Raw genomic sequence first — 12,529 nt, forward strand, 5'->3', positions numbered from 1 at the left:
CATACATAACAGTGGCCCCTCAAGCTTAATCATCCTGTCAACCTTTTACCACCCCACAGCCCATTCACACAGCTGATGTTTTAACACTTACAGTCCTGCAGTAATTTAGCAGAGCAACATGCAAAGTGTTATTATTCTCCAGAGAGAAGATATGTAATATTTTCCTTTGCAGATTAGCAGCACTAAATGTACCCCTTCCTTCTTGCTATTCAGTATAGCCTTGTATTTTGGCATGCAACCTTAATAGAAATGTTTTCCTAAGCATCTGAAACAGAAACAGTATCAGAACAATTTCCAGGCAAGGTACCAAATGAGAGCCTGTTGGAATAGGGAATCACAGCTGTAAAGGGACTGAAGACTACTGTATGCACACCATCCATCATGTTTCTGTCTGAGGCACAGAGGGGGGAAAGCTTGTCACCTCTCCTACTCCTGGGAGTGTAGAGCCTATCAATCTAGCCATTTCACCAATGTCCGCTATGCCTTTCACTCTCCACTCGCATTGGAGATCTGGACTCTTTCTGCAGATGATCCCTGCCCTTCCATCTGCTTTTACATCTGTGCTAGGAGCAGGAGCAAAGCTTCACAGCTGTGGTTCCCTTTGCCCAAGCCTCCAGGACCAACTCTGCAGATGCTCTAAGCACAAAATAATTGGGATATTCTTTCAAATGCTGCTCACATATTCCTTCTGAGTAATGCAGAGAAGAAAATAAAAGCTATCAGAAGTAATCATGAAGAGAGGTTTCTCCTCTGTATCCAAAGAGCCACAACAAATTTCCAAGGCAAACAATTTACCAAGATTTCTGCTAAGGATGATTCAAATCACTGATTGTCTCTTGTGGAATAAGTAAGAAGAAACACTCTGCAGTACTGAAGATAAGAAAATAAATATAAATCAAAGCAACTCAATTTAGAAATTTTTATTTTATCATTTGTTGTGTGCATGTGTGTGTATGTTTTTAGAAATCATAATGCTTATTGTAGAAACCTGTAAAAATATGGACAATAATTTAGAATAGGAATGGGTAAATTATAGCCTGTGAGACAAATTCAACCTACTGCCTATTTTTATAATTAAAGTTTTATTGAAAATAATCATGCCCATTTCTTTACCTCTTGTCCATGTCTGTATTCATGCTATAACTAAGGGGCTACTTTGTTATGATAGAGATAAAATGGCCAGCAAAGTCCAAAATATTTATTATCTGGCACTTTATAAAAAAATATTACCTGATAACTCAGATATAACTAGTTATATTTTTCCATAATCACTCCTCTTTTTAGGCCCTTAAGGAAGACTAATATACCCTTCTCTGAATCCCTATTTTTATTCCTCTTTAAAAGGAAAGAATAATCAGGTCCTAAGAAACAGATCTATATTTCCTGGTGAATAAAAAAGCCAGAAAATAGCAGCAAAATCAATCTTCCTTCTTCACATGGGCACTCTCTTCTCTGCTGTTTTCTGTCTTCCCTGGAGACTGTCCAAAGGAAAAGTCTAGATTTGGACGTAGGCAGAGAGGGAAAGCCTTGTTGGCTTTCAGCCTAAGTAGTTTGCTTTGGCCTGGGTTAACGAAGAACATTTTATCTTGGAGTTCTGGACCCAAATCTAACTTCACAGTTGAAATTCAAAGAATCAACTCAGCCATGCAGAAACACATGCAAATTTATTTTTTTCTAATACGTAATATCAATTTTGCCCCAAATCTTCCACACTGTTACAATACATGTGTCTTGAAGTAGCAATTAGTAATATGTCAGTTCCAATTATTTTGATACTCCTTACAGTTATTTTTTAGCTCTTAGAGGCAAGAAAATGCAAACATCTGAATCACTTATCATTTCAGAGATGAACATGGGTTAGAATGGGAAGATCTATTCCCAACTACTTTTTCTATTCTAAGTATTCATTCCAGCTGTAAATCTGAAGCTTTTTCTTATACTATTGTAACATAAGCTTTCAGAGATGATTATCTTACTCATTTTTGTGTATCTTCCAGAAAGCAAAGTTAGCAACCAACCAAGTTATTCAGCTTTATGACTGAAGGGTAGTCCACTGCTCTTTAACCAGCACATTCTTAGTAAATATTTGCTGATGACAAAGAACATATGCTAAGGTTTTTCTGAAACATCATCACATTAAGGCTTTTTTTTTTTTTTGGCTTGCTTTTCAGCTTATAATTGTGAAAATTGTCTTATGTATCATATGGAGGAATTTTCTCCCTCAACTAATATGTCCAACCCATATGAACACATTTATAGAACAATCATTTTCCTCTTTCCATTAAATGATATCAGGAAATGACTTTCAAAGCCTGGTTTAGTCTTTTCCTCAAGAACAAATTCACCATGTTGCCAGAATGATGATTTATTAATGTGAAAATGCAGTATCTTATGCACTGAGGCAAAATGGATTTCTGCATTGGTGGTAGTACTACTCTTGTCTTGTTTCACTCACAGTCTAGTACTTTACCGTTATAAGCTAAATAGCTGGAAAAATGTACCCAAACAAAGATCATGCTCCCAATATTACTGAAATGCATATAATTAATTACTAAATATCCATGAAATCAGTAACATGTTAAAACTGACAAAGAATTCTTTTATTTGTTTCTGAGAAACATGTTTGTGGAATTGAAAAGATCCTCAATAAATAGTGACAGATCCAGCTTAAGATGTGTAAATCCTGAAGTTTAGGCATTAAAAAATACTCTTGGCTTTATCCTCCTATAGTTTTATGTTAATATGCATTAGTTTTATACACAATCAAGTACAGCCTAAAAGAATAAACTGTTAATTTTAAAAAGCAACATTACATAAGATTTTTGTAGAACATTTTCATTAAAGCTCCTGAATTGAAGGTAAATAGAAGAGATATTAAATAATATTTTTAAATAGTAAAGATAATAACATTGAAAAGACAGACTTTATTATAATAACATTTATCTTTGGAGGAAGAAATAAAATATTAGAGCTTCAAGCATAGTAGAAGAAAGAGGAAGAGTGGTCCCTCTTTTCCACACCAAAAGCCCTCTAGGCTTCTTCCACTTCTCTTGAGACAATTATCCATGAGACAAAATGGAACTGCCACAGTAATGGTCTGTTTGAGTACCATGAATGTGGTCTCCCTTCAAGCATGGCTGAGGTCCTACTCATACCTAAGATTTTCTTGGTCAGGAATCACCTGGTTGCATGGAGCAGAAATACAGTTATACCTGCTAAGTGAAATGAAGGTAGGAAGGAATGTGACTGAAATATTGCAGGAAAACATCACTGAACCCCAGGGAGAGGGAGAGAACTAGGAATTAGAAATTAAGTGGAACCAAAGTAGCAACTCTCTGGGGCTGCATGTTCTTTTAATTATTTTCTGTTTTCCTCTACACATCTCTACTTTATTCTCTTTTTATCTGCAGCCTAGCTTTCTCTGATCTGCTTCCTTATGAGCCAGTAGACTATGTCAGCCCTGGTTTATTTAAGTGTCCTAAAAAGAATGAGAAGAGTTAACTGTGCCTCAGATCCAAATTCCTGAGGGACAGAATCTAAGTGGCTGCCTACAAGCCAAAGGGTAATTTCCTGCTGGATTAGCTGTGGTCAGGGACTCCAAGTCACTTAGTACAGTGTTGCCCCTCCTCAGGCTATCAGAGCAATTTGAGCTAGGCTGAAAATTGACCTATTTTCCACTATAGACTGTAGGTAAAAGAGCACTATAACAAGGTTAGCTAGGGCCTCCATATACCCAGATCCAAGAGGACCAATATCTTACCAACTCCAACTGTGTTCACAAATTAAGGTTCCAGAATATTGATCAGTTGAAGTATTACTTATTGTGACCAAGGAAACTGTTTTCTGAAGACTCTATCTGATAAATTCTTAATTTTGACATCTTACAGCATGGAGTTAGAGTGCTATCAGTAGACACTTGGATAGCAGGCCCTAATTTCTACTGCTAGGCTTATATTACTCATAGTGCCAATTCCCTCAACTTCATGAAAAACAACATAATTTTTAAAAAATCCTCCAAATAATCAGAAAACAAGGATTATCACCATTTTCCCATTATAATTCTGATAAAAATGTTTGTAAGAATTAACTATATCTCTTTGTCTTCTTATTCCCCTTTCCCTCTCATTCTCATTTCCATTCCATCCTCTTCCTGAACAATTCAGTCCAAAAGCTCTTTGGTGAAACCAAGGAAGGTAGGCAACCATATGCTGGAAAAGAAGCAACAGCAGCCTAACACAGTATGCTGGAACTCAAGAGGAATGGCTATGGCATCTGTGCAAGAGAGTGGCCCAGAACCAGGAAGAGAAATGAGACTATCCGAGGGAGGGTGCTGTTCAGAGCTTAAGGACGGTAGAAGGGTATCCACTCAAAGGACAGTTATGAAAATGACCTGGTGATCTCTTTTTAGGTGAAGAGAGTGTATGTTCAAATGAAAGGTGCTGTAGGGATCTGGTGCAGATCTAGGAGCCCAGGAAAGGTAAGGAGAGCATCTATTTTATTTTTTAATTTTTATTATAGTTGATTTACAATGTTCCATCAAGTTCAGCTATACAGCAAAGTGACCCAGTTTTATTATATATATATATATATATATATGTATGTATATATATATATATATATATTCTGTTTCTCACATTATCCTCCATCATGTTCCATCAGAAATGATTAGATGTAGTTCACTGTGCAATATAGCAGAATCTCATTGCTTATTCACTCCAAAAGGAGGGCATCTAGATGCAAGGGGAAATAAACAAAGCAGTGACAATGGAAGTTTGGATAAATCCTTGAATGTTTAATCAAAAGGAGGAATACATCAAATAACTAGATTGATGATAACAGGAACCAAGTTTCTCACTGTCAGAGAGGAAAAGTAAACTAGAATAAACCCTGTGGTATTGGATTTCAATTGCAGATACAGGAGTTAACACGTGGTTTAAAATGTACATAGTTAAGAGATATATAAACATAAATGAATATATTTATAGTTAGATAAATATCTGTAAGTATAAATAGAATATTCTCTAGTTCTGTCTATTGAAGGAGACAAATAGCAGTACCCACAAAAAGTAAGTATACCTACTTCTGAAATTTTGGTTTCTAAAAGCTATTCTACACTGTAAGAAAGTATGGATCCCTGGGAAAAAAAACACTGATTCCTGGATGGGAGTAGGAAAATTATAAGATGACTCTGAAATATCATTTTTATATGCCAAAAAGTAAGGAAGTATTAAAAGAATGATGAGGACAAGTCAAAGTATATAGAACTCAGATGGAAGAAGCTCTTATTGAACAAATCTGAGAAAATCTGAGCATCAATAAAATAATATAGATTATAAATCACTGGATGAAATGGTATTCCATAAACCTATAGTGATATAAAAGAATATACTGAAATTTTAATGAGAATCAGAATTTTACATGGCCTCAAAGCAATTCTTCACAAAATGCCTAGTAAATAGGGAGAAAAATGGTAAATTTACAGCGAAAATTATTTATGATCCCACCCTAATCTAATAATCAAAATGACCATCACCTATGATGAAACAAACAGGAAATACGTTCCACACCATAGGCTGAAAAGAACATAGCATTAATTCAAAGATATTCTTGCCAAAGAAACATATTCTGAATCTAATTCATGAAAATATATCATAACCCAAACTGTGGTATATTCTACAAAACAAATGGCCTGTAATATTTAAAATCATAAAAATTAAGGAAAGTCTAAAAATGAGTTCTATATCTAAAGAGACTAAACAAGAATACAATGTGAGACTAAACTAAATACAATGTGTTTTATTGCTGTTATTGTTATAAAGGATATTACTGGAGCAACAGGTAAAACTTAAATGGCAGACAGGATTGCAATAATAAATTAATGCTAATTTTGTGATTTTGATTACTGTATTTTGGTTATGTAGGAAGGAATCTATTGGAAAATATGAATATTTTAAGCTCCAGAAATGCATATATCTAGGAAGCAGGAAATTAGAGACACAACAGAAACAAAATGAATATAAATAGTAATGAAGTCCTTGTACTTTAAGTGTTAACTGAATACAGAAAGTTAAAATTCCATGATTTTCTTTTCTGTGGAAAAGTTAGTTTGTGCCATATGATGGAGCATGATAATGGGAGAAAAAAGAATGTATACATATATGTGTAACTGGGTCACCAAGCTATACAGTAGAAAAAAAAACTGTATTGGGGAAATAACAATAGAAAAGTTTAAAAAAAAGAAATTTAAAATTCTTTGCAATTAATAAAAGAAAGTACTTATTGAGCACTTTTAATGCAAGACACCACAGTATATTTATTATGCATTTTCTCAATTTAAAAAAAATTTAAGGAAAGGATTAGGGAGTTCCCATTGTGGCTCAGTGTGTTAAGAATCCAACTAGTAGCCATGAAGATAAAGGTTCAATCCCTGACCTCACTCAGTGGGTTGAGGATCTGGTGTTGCCATGAGCTGCAGCATGGGTCACAGATGCAGCTCTGATCTGGCATTGGCGTAGGTCAGCAGCTACAGTTCTGATTCGACCCCTAGCCTAGGAACTTCCATATGCTATAGATGCAGCCCTAAAAAGAAAAAAAAAAAAAAAAGGACTATAATTTTTCTTCATTTTCATCTTTAAAAACTGAGTCATAGAATGGTTACTTGCCAAAGATTACATCACTTATAAATTGTTAAGGCCACCAGTGGTGTGCCAGTAAATGTTTAACAACTGATTCCTTGGAAGAAAAAATAAACACCCTGCTATGTAGCACTTGCCAACTTCTGTGCTGCAAATACTCCTACCAAGACTGATTTCAAGCTATCAACAACCTCAGTGTCTCTGAACACAGAGTTAGGAAGAAATGCACATAGGCTCCTCTTGCAAGCCAATGCAAGCTAGCTTTCAGGACAGTTGTGGTTAAGGCTGTGATGTGAAACTGATAGTTGAAGTCTAGAATCCACTACAGCAAGATGCCTGAACTTAACTCTTGCTCTTAAAAAATCATTTTAATATAAAGCAGACATATTTTTTTATAAAAATAGGTATTAGGAGACAGCACAGACCTAAGGCAACACAAAAAAGAAAATCCAAATAGACAAGAATACTTTTGCTAGAGATTTCACCAATTATTAGTAAAAAGCAATGAAAAATTAATTTTAAAAAATCACACTATGTATGATTTCTCACACGCACAATTATATCCATTAAATGCTTTATAACATATGAATATACAGATTTGCTATTGTGTTTACATATACACACACACATACACATATGTTCATATATATACATATATATGATATTGGTTGTTTTATTTTATGATATTGGTTGATTAATGATAGATACAAATAAATAAATTAGATAGAATGGGAGATAGAGATAAAAATGAGATAACTGCATTGTATAGGCCATACATTATATATTAAATTACATACTACATATATAATATATAACAGGTATTTGAGATTGTTTGGCATACTTCCTATCCAACTTGTGATAGTTATTGTATCTGTAAACTTGGCTGGGACTATTCTGAGTGTTTCTGTGCAGTTGTCTTTGGATGAGAACTGCATTTAATTAGGTGGACCCAAGTTGAGAATCATTTACTCAGGAAGGCTATCTCTAGTAATCTTTACCTTCAGAGTCAAAGATTACCTATAACTCAAAAACTTTTTGACCTCTATTATTTTTACTTTGTTGGCAATCATTTAACTATCATGATATTTTTCATGCATATCCATTATTTATTGTCATCAAATGATCTACTGTGTCAGGAAAATCAATTAATTTTGGTCTCGTTTTGTTCCTTTTTTCCCCCCAGAATCATAGTACTTGGAAAGTTAGAAGAAATGGCACAAATAATTAATTTATCAGACTCTGGCTTGAAAATCAGACTCACATTTGTGGTCAAAGGGCAGCCATGGATTGATCAAGTTAAATCTGCACATAGTCCAAGCTGCTGTCAAAATCTTGGTCATCAGAATTTTTCTCAAGGCTGTACCATGTGATTTTCAACATTGAAAAGTCAACTCTGGGCCCTTGCATTCAATTAATATATGTTGATTATATTTTTCTTCTGTTTCAGGTTAACAATTCTGGTTCTCCTCTTTTTTTTTAACCATCCCTACTATTTTACTATTTCCCTACTGGTAATTATGGACTGCCTTTTAATTAGTGATAATAGAGTAGATTATGACATAATTCAGTTAATAAATGAGGATACTGAGGCTCAGGAAGTATAAGACACCTACCCAATGATGGACAATGGTAGAGATGAGTTTACAATTCTCAGTTCAGAATTCAGTTGTGGGGTCTGGAGATTTTTACAGCTTAATTTCTTTTTCTTTTCTTTTTTCTTTTTTTTTTTTTTTTTTTGTCTTTTTGCCTTTTCTAGGGTTGCTCCCACGGCATATGGAGGTTCCCAGGCTAGGGGTCCAATCGGAGCTGTGGCCACCGGCCTACACCAGAGCCACAGCAGCACTGGATCCAAGTTGTGTCTGTGACCTACACCACAACTTAAGGCAACGCTGGATCCTCAACTCACTGAGCAAGGCCAGGGATCGAACCTGCAACTTCATGGTTCCTAGTCAGATTCGTTAACCACTGCACCACGACGGGAACTCCCTGAATTTCTTTCTTTGGAAAACAATCTTTAGCAATCTTCTATTTAATTTTATATTATATTAAAACAAGGCAAACTATCTTAAAAGTTTACTGGTCATTTTTAGTAAATGACTATAGTTCTCAGTGCTATTAGTAATAAGCTTGTGCTGTAATAAACAGAGCTAATTAAGAAAATAGCCCTGATTCTACCACTGTACTTATTTTACAGAATGTTATCACATAATTATAGACACATATAAAAAAGATTTCATAAAGCCCTCTGAGATAAATGAAGGAGGAAAATACTGTTCTAGATCTGAATGAAATTGTGAAAGTGTAGCTGTGTTCTTACTGCCATTTCTTATACATTCTCCATAACTTATGACCGAAGGATAAAGGGGGCTGGGAACAGAAGCTAAAAAATAAAAATAATAGTTTTTAAAAGTTGTATAAAATAAGAGAAACAAAGAATAAAATGAAAACTCAAGGAAAAAAGAGATTCTCTATCAAAGTTCTGTGGAGACACAACTGTCACATAACAGCAATAAAGAGTTGACAGGGCTGTTCCCAGTCTGTCCTATGGCACCTTCTTTACTGAATCAATTTCACACTATCAATATTGGCCAGTAAAGAAAATACATATCCATGCTTCAAATTTTTATGTGTAAACTCACTTAATCACTATAACAACTGAGTGAGGTATTATATTTCTTAATTTATAGAAAGAACAATGAAAATTAGAGAGGGTAAATAACTTTTTAAGTAAGAAAGTGAAAGAATAAGAAGTTATATCTGGGATCTTATGAACTCAAACCCTTACCTACACACCAGAGATTTTTCTCTGCTTCACAACCCTTCATAAACCCAATCAATATTGGGGGAGTTGGAGAGAGAAGTATTTATAGTCATATAAGAGTGTATACCAATCTCAACAATGGAGCCTCAAAGCAATAACTTAATCAAAGGAACACAATTTGGAAATGAAAGAAATTCCAAATATCCTAAAAGTTGTATCACCATTTTTCTAGTACAATGAAGAGGACTTGAAACCAGAGTGATTCTTCTTTCAAAACTCTTTTTTGTTTATTGTTTTGTTGTTTCATTTTGTTTTCTTGTTAAGGTTGCACCTATAGCATAAGTTCCTGATCTAGGGATCGAATCAGAGTTACAGCTGCCAGCCTATACCACAGTCACAGCAATGCTAGATCTGAGCTGCGCAGCCCCCACTGCAGTTTGTCGCAGTGCTGGATCCTTAACCCATTGAGCAAGGACAGGGATCAAACCTGCATCCTCACAGACACTATGTCAGGATATTAACCTGCTGAGCCACAATAAGAGCTCCCAAATTTCTTCTTTGTCTCTGAGGCATCTTTTCATACTATGTTGCATCAGAACTCACAAAGTCTCTGCAAAATTTATCCCCAGCCTTAACCTATACACACATTCTCCTATTTCTTTGTTTGTCTTTTCTTCTCATTCTGAATGTCTAAGCTCTGAAGACCTTTGCATAAATTATCTTATCCTAAAAATATTATGGCAAAATAACTATTCGTTTCAGAGAGGTTGAGCTTCCCAAGGCCTTCACATGAAAAAAAAATAGCTAAGTAGATTTATATGTATCTAATTTCAAAATCATACTCTTTCCAGTGTACCTCACTTACAGTTTTATGCATCAAAAAATTCTAAAAGTTACTACAGAAAATCTGAATTTTTGATTTTCAGATAATTTCCCTTTTGAATAATTAATGACTCTTCATCTCATATATGTATGAGCTAAAGTCTTTTTTGCCCAAAATGAAGGAAAACATATCAAATTATAAATACCAAAAAGATGCTGGTTGATATCATAAACATCACTGGAGCTTACAATGATACTTTATATTAAATGAGCTTGACGGTATCCACAGAACAGACAGAAATATCTACATTTTATATGTAAGAGTGACTGTGAGGTTTCTGAGGTTTAGTGTTAAGGTTAAACAGGATGCTGAAGCTCCATTAGAATTGTGCTTATATAAAAATGGCTTACGAACTAGCCAAGAAAGAACAAATTAGCATTATTTTCCTACCATTCCTTAACCTTTAGAAACCCTTTCTGACTTATTTTCTAGAAGAGTATTTTGCTAAAAAGGTGATTATTTCCCATTGTAAATATCTGTTGACTAAACCCCAGTTGTTCTTGTCATCAAAGTTATCTTGGTCTAAGTTAAACATAATGGTTTAGGGATTTAGATGATTCTTAGTGCTCTAAGGGTTTCACATAATAGAGCCCAAGTGCTGCTGCATTATTGGCAATCATTCTGGAACTAATAACAGCAGTTATTGGGCCTATAATCTCCTAGGAATTAACAGCCAAACTCTTTTTGTCAATTTGCAGGACATCATCATTACCATTAAAAGGCAGTTAGATGATAATCTGCCACTAAAACTCATGCATTGGACAGTAAAGGGTTATAACTGAAAGTGCTGAGACAGCAGTCCTGACTCAGCCTATAGACCTGAATGTTCTCCCTTTGGGACTGCTGCTTGGAAAAAATTTTTAAAGTAGCAGAAAATTAGACATTCAAACTAAATGTTTTTTTTTCTTTTTTCTTTGGTTCGTTGGTTTGTCTGTTTCATGGGGATAACTCTCTTCCTAATGGCACTGCAGAAAGTCAGTCCTTTCCCATTCAAATGACAGGATGGATTTCCTGTAGGCCAGTTTGTTCAATGATTTAAAATAATAACTAAGGATTTCAGAACAAAGGAATGCAATTATAACACACAAATACAGTAGAAAAAACAGTAGCCTTAGAGGAGGAAGAACTATAAAATCTACTCACAATAAGATGAGATCAGGGATGTGCAAAGTGCAAAGTAGAGAAAGTGACAGAGAAATTTAATTTAAATCAATAAATATTCGTTGAGTCCCTACTGTGTTGCAAGCATTATGCTATGCACTTGGCTTTCATGATTCCTTCCAACTTGGTACTTATACCTACCTGAAAAGATAAACATATGTGATAAATATTTGTTTTTTATTTTTATGGCTGCACCTGTGGCATATGGAAGTTCCCAGGCTAGGGGTTGAACTGGAGCTGCAGCTGAGGCCTATGCCACAGCCATGGCAATACCAGATCCAAGCTACATCTGCAGCCCACACCACAACCTGTGGCAACACTGGATCCTTAACCCACTGAGAGAGGCCGGGGATCAAACTCGCACCCTCATAAAGACTATGTCAGGTTCCTAACCCACTGAGCCATAGTTGGAACTCCATAAATATTTTTTTCAATATAATAAAAGTAAATGCCACAAGAAAAAACAGCAAGGAATTCTACACGAATTAAAAAAGAAGTCAGTATAAAGCAGCACAACAACAGAGAAATTAAATGAACTGGTAAGAATTGAGGCAAAACCAAAAAAGCCTTATAAATCACCAAAATAACTGGAAATTAAACAGCTTGCTTTAGAGGAACATAAAACTCTACCATTATAATAATAATAATGGCTACCATTTACTTAGGTCCTGCATTATGTCAAGCTAAATGCTTTACATGATATATTTTATATTAATCTACAGGACAATCTGCTTGGATGGGTATTAACATCTCTTATTTACAGGTATGTAAGTTGAAACTTAGGTAAATTTTCCAAGGTGAAATGGCTAGCAGGTATCAAACTAGGAGATGAATTTAAACAGGCTAACTACATGGTTCATTCTTTTGACCTATATGCTATATTTCAATGCCCAGAACTAAATGGAGAATAACAGCCAAGATTCAACAGCCAACTCAGTAACAGAATCAAAAAAGATATAAGAAATTAGAGTGAAGACTAGAGACTGGAGAAAAAACAATACTTCGGCCTATAACTACATGAGCTTTTTATTACCAATTTGCTACTGAGGTAGGATTGGTATTCAAATTTAGCTGACTTTATATAGGTAA

This window comes from Sus scrofa, chromosome 1 (genome assembly GCF_000003025.6).
Source record: "Sus scrofa isolate TJ Tabasco breed Duroc chromosome 1, Sscrofa11.1, whole genome shotgun sequence".
Classification (NCBI taxonomy): Eukaryota; Metazoa; Chordata; class Mammalia; order Artiodactyla; family Suidae; genus Sus; species Sus scrofa.